Source organism: Aptenodytes forsteri, unplaced genomic scaffold, assembly GCF_000699145.1.
Source record: "Aptenodytes forsteri isolate BGI_AS27 unplaced genomic scaffold, ASM69914v1 Scaffold76, whole genome shotgun sequence".
Taxonomy (NCBI): Eukaryota; Metazoa; Chordata; class Aves; order Sphenisciformes; family Spheniscidae; genus Aptenodytes; species Aptenodytes forsteri.
Window position 1 is genome coordinate 6,752,362 of NW_008794444.1, and position 5,155 is coordinate 6,757,516.

The following is a 5,155-nucleotide window of genomic DNA, read 5'->3' on the forward strand; positions in this document are numbered from 1 at the left end:
GTAAAAACATTTTTTGTTGTCTCTAATGACAGCAGCCAGATTGCATTCTAGCTGGGCTTTTGCCTTTCTCATGTCCTCTTTGCGTGACCTAATGAGATCCCTGTACTTTTCTTGAGTTGCCTGCCCCTTCTTCCACAAGTGGTAAACTCTCCTTTTTTTCCAGTCCAGTCCCTCTCCCCCGATAGGATATTTTTTGAAGGAAAGTTGTTGGAAAATGTTTCAACAAATATTTTGGAGGGAAAGTTGTATGTATTTTTGCTAACACTGATTTGCTTGCTCTTTACTACCTGGACCAAAGTGAAAGCATGGGTGTAATGGCCACCAGACAAAGCCTTTAGTCAGCAAGGGCTGAAATGTGACCTGGGCCACTGCAGCAGTGCATACTTTGTGATGTACTCAATACACCTTTGAAACAAATGACCCTGCAGCACAGTAAATCTGTGAATTTGTTTTACAAAAGTAAATAACAGCTATGAATCCCCTTCTTCGGAGCATGTTTTACTGAAGCCATAAAATACTCTGACACAGTCTGCTTCACAGCAAACCTAAGGTAAAAACCAAATATCCCTTATGCCATAAAGCCAGAGCTCTGGAGCACTGTTCTGCCAGGCTGCCACAGTGCAGGATTGCCATCTGCAGGGCAGCTTGGCATCTGGCTCCCCTGGAGGCTGGCAGGCTCCTGATCCCCATGCATATCCTTCAGAATTGTAGGAAATGAGAGTGCTGCCACTGCCAGGGGAGAGGCTGTTCTGAAAAATGCATGTGTCTAAACTGCACCTGCATTAAGAAAAGACCTGTTGCTCTACAGTCACAGAATTTGCAGCCAGCTTGACACAGGAATTACTATTATCTCTTTCCTAAACATGGTCCTACCCCCTCCAGTACCTTGCATAGTTTATGCATATGTTGCCAGACATGCAGAAGGGAGATGAACAAGCCTGGGATGTCACCTGCAGCATAGCTAACCTCTCCTTTCCATTATAGGGTCAAATCACTCCCTTCCTTTGAAGGCAGGATCTATGCCAGTCACCTCAGTAGTGTACACAGTCTGCTTTCTTGGCAGATATGTTTGTAGGTGGGGAAGTACCTGCACATCAAGCCATGCTCTGATAACAAATGTCTGCTGTGGTCCAGGCACAAAAGAGAAGGGGATGGTCTGGTCTCTAAGGACAGAGCAGTGTTTCATCAAGCTTACATTCTTTTTCTGTCTCCTCCACAGACCCAGTTTTACTTGGGACAAGTCACCTCCCAGTTCCCCATTTGCAACACCAGAACAACAACTTGCTTTTGCAGTGTCTAGCTGTTTAGATGCCTGGAGTGATTCCTAGTCTTTGCGTCTGTACTGTCCCTATAAAAATGCTTGTGGTCTCCCACTGCCCTGCAGCTGCAAGTGAATATAGCAGTGACATAGAATCATAGAATCATAGAATGGTTTGGGTTGGAAGGGACCTTAAAGATCATCTAGTTCCAACCCCCCTGCTGTGGGCAGGGATACCTTCCACTAGATCAGGTTGCTCAAAGCCCCATCCAACGTGGTCTTGAACACTTCCAATGATGGGGCATCCACAACTTCTCTGGGCAACCTGTTCCAGTGCCTCACTACCCTCACAGTAAAGAATTTCTTCCTAATACCTAATTTAAACCTACCCTCTTTCAGTTTAAAACCATTGCCCCTCATCCTGTCACTACGCTCACTGATAAAGAGTCTCTCCCCATCTTTCCTGTATGTCCCCTTTAAGTGCTGGAAGGCCACTATAAGGTCTCCCAGAGCCTTCTCTTCTCTAGGCTAAACAACCCCAACTCTCTCAGTCTTTCCTCATAGGGGAGGTGCTTCAGCGCCCTGATCATCTTCATGGCCCTCCTCTGGACCCACTTGAGCAGGTCCATGTTTTTCTTATGCTGGGAACTCCAGAGCTGGATGCAGTACTCCAGGTGGTGTCTCATGAGAGCCAAGTAGAAGGGGACAATCACCTCCCTCAACCTGCTGGCCACACTTCTTTTGATGTAGCCCAGGATGCGATTGGCTTTCTGGGCTGCTAGCACACATTGCCGGCTCATATTTGGCTTTTCATCCACCAGTACCCCCAAGTCCTTCTCTGCAGGGCTGCTCTCAACCCACTCATCACGCAGCCTGTATCCATGTTTGGGATTGCCCCAACCCGGGTGCAGGACCTTGCACTTGGCCTTGTTGAACTTCATGAGATTTGCATGGGTCTACCTCTCTAGCCTGTCAAGGTCTCTCTGGATGGCATCCTGTCCCTCTAGAGTATCAACCACGCCACTCAGCTTGGTGTCATCAGGACATGGTACGTGTGGCTAAGTTAACAATAGCTATCAGAAATATATCTTGTCAAATACACTCAGAAACGCATAACCTTCTTCACAACTTCACCCTGATTACATACAAATAGCCACTGTGCTCCACAGTGCTTTGCTGTTAATCTATCTTGTGCAAACTAAGGAGTATTTGAGCAATTATATAGTGGCAGGATAGTTACACATGGCTGTTACACAGGAGGGCAGTTCCCGCAGCACCTTCAAGGAGAACACAGGTTAAGAGAGAGCTGCAGCAGCCTACACAGAGCAGGCAGAGCGTGACTCTCAGGCTCCTTTCTGCCTCCACAGTGCACAGCACACAAGCTCCCAGTGATCTGGGAGTTCCACATGGTGCTTGTCTCGTTGCACTGGTCAGCAGAGATGGACAGAGGCAGACAGAGATGAAGGAGTCTCTCCCCAAGGTCAGGGCTTGCATCTCCTCTGTGGCAGAACAGCTTCACCAGCTGGGCCTGGGCAGCACAGCAGGAGAGCTGGGCTTTGTGTCTGGCTCAGGCAGCAGGTCAGCTGTGCGGTCCAGGGCTGGACTGGCTGGCCGTACCAACCACCCCTCACAAAATGGTGCCAGTCTTCATGGCAGCTTTGGGGCACCATTGCAATACAAGCAGTAAACACAATGACCCTGCCCTGGGACCCTCACTTGTCACACCACACTGCATTGTGTTGTTGCCTTGCCTGCCAAGGCTCACACACAAAAACGTGGTTCCACCTGGGGTGGGACAGTTTGAAGATTCAGCCTTCAAACCACCTTACTAAAAGAGAATTTTGATACTGTTTGTTACATACTCATAGTTATTTTCTATTCTGTTAACAAGCTGGTCAACTTATTTTACATTTCAATGTAGAAATTCTGTGTGCTAGCATCACCGAAACACATCAAATGATGGATTTGGTGCAGTGCTCCTTCTCCTAATGTTTCCTAATAAAATAATCACCCTGATTTACTTACATGACTACCCCCACCTCATCAGCTGGCCGTAACCTTACAGACACAAATATTTCAATAACCAGCCAAGACCAACCTCAAGCAACTACACTGGAAAAGAGACCCTAGCCTTTTGCTGCTCTCATTCTGCCCAGCTCTTTCTCACTGATATTTGTGATAACATGACATGAAATAATCTCAGCTATCCTGAAGCTGCCAGTACATAAGAACTTCTGTAGAAATGGGCAAGACCACTTGCAAACTCCTATGTGTGAAATGATCCATAGTGCTGAGCAGTACATTATCACAAATTTCTCCTTTGCCTAGTAGCGTTGCACTGCAACCCTGCTGTAATGAAACGCGACACACACCACCGCTTCTTGCATTGCCAGACATTGCACATTGCACAGTGAGCACTGCCTTTTCCTCACAGTCTGCTTTTGGCAGAGAGAAATGAGTTACGTGCAGGAAAGTTGTTCAGATGACAGTGTGGTATCACATTAGCCGTACTTGAGCTGTAATTGTGGTCCTTGCTTTCCTAGAGTTTCTGATACAGGTCTTCCTATGGTTCTATAGCTCTGCCACAGCTGCCAGTAAAGGGGAGAACTATGTATTTCTGTGTATTTTGCCATCAAAATTGCCATTAATGCCCCATAAAGTCAGTAGAGCCACACCCCCATTGAAAGCAGAACTTACAACTGCACAAAGGATTTCAAGGATCAGTTTACACATCCAGTGCTAGATGTTCTGGTCAACAGATGAGAGTACTTGGTGGTAAAGCACCAGGTACAGCACAGCATGCCATTGCACACCTATACAGTACAGATATGTTGCAGGCACCCACACAACAGACACAAATATCCATGGTCAACAGCAGCTACTCATCATCCATGGAACTGATCAGGTGCATTTTGGGCCACATGCAGAAACACACATACAGCTTACAGCTATAGATTTACATGACACTACTAGCATATAAAATAGAATAGAATAGAATAGAATAGAATAGAATAGAATAGAATAGAATAGAATAGAATAGAATAGAATAGAATAGAATAGAATAGAATAGAATAGAATAGAATAGAATAGAATAGAATAGAATAGAATAGAATAGAATAGAATAGAATAGAATAGAATAGAATAGAATATTTTCAGTTGGAAGGGACCTACACCGATCATCTAGTCCAACTGCCTGACCACTTCAGGGCTGAGCAAATGTTAAAGCATGTTATTAAGGGCATTGTCCAAATGCCTCTTCAACACTGACAGGCATGGGGCATCGACTATCTCTCTAGGAAGCCTGTTCCAGTGTTTGACCACTCTCTCAGTAAAGAAATGCTTCCTAAGGTCAAGTCTGAACCTTCCCTGATGCAGCTTTGAACCATTCCCGGGCACTCTGCCCCTGGATTGCAGGGGGAAGAGATCAGCACCTCCTTCTCCATGTCCCCTCCTCAAGAAGCTGTGGAGAGCAATGAGCTCGCCCTTCAGCCTCCTGTTCGCCAAACTAGATAAACCCAGAGTCCTCAGCCGCTTCCCAGAGGACGTTCCTTCTAACCCCATCACCAGATTTGTTGCCCTCCTCTGGGTGCATTCGAGTACCTTAACATCCTTCTTAAATGGTGGGGCCCAAAACTGCACACAGTACTCCAGGTGACACTGCACCAATGCTAACTAAATACAACTAAATCACTTCTTTTGAACAGCTGGTTATGCTGTGTTTATCATAGAATCATAGAATTGTTTAAGCTGGAAAAGATCCTTAAGAACATCGAGTCCAACTGTTTACCTAGCACTGCCAAGTTCACCACTAATCCATGTCCCTAAGCACGACATCTACACCTCTTTTAAATACCTCCAGGGATGGTGACTCCACCACTTCCCTGGGCAGTCTCTTCC

General features: G+C 46.1%; 2 long non-coding RNA genes across 2 annotated transcripts in view; one reads left to right on the forward strand and one right to left on the reverse strand.

Moving 5' to 3' along the window:
• Positions 1 to 5,065: 5,065 nt before the first annotated feature.
• Positions 5,066 to 5,155, reverse strand: part of LOC103907652 — a 16,226-nt gene continuing 16,136 nt past the window's right edge. The window contains exon 3 of the long non-coding RNA XR_658105.1: positions 5,066 to 5,148. This is a non-coding gene — a long non-coding RNA (uncharacterized LOC103907652). The remainder of the gene's footprint in view (positions 5,149 to 5,155) is intronic.
• Positions 5,068 to 5,155, forward strand: part of LOC103907651 — a 19,312-nt gene continuing 19,224 nt past the window's right edge. The window contains exon 1 of the long non-coding RNA XR_658104.1: positions 5,068 to 5,146. This is a non-coding gene — a long non-coding RNA (uncharacterized LOC103907651). The remainder of the gene's footprint in view (positions 5,147 to 5,155) is intronic.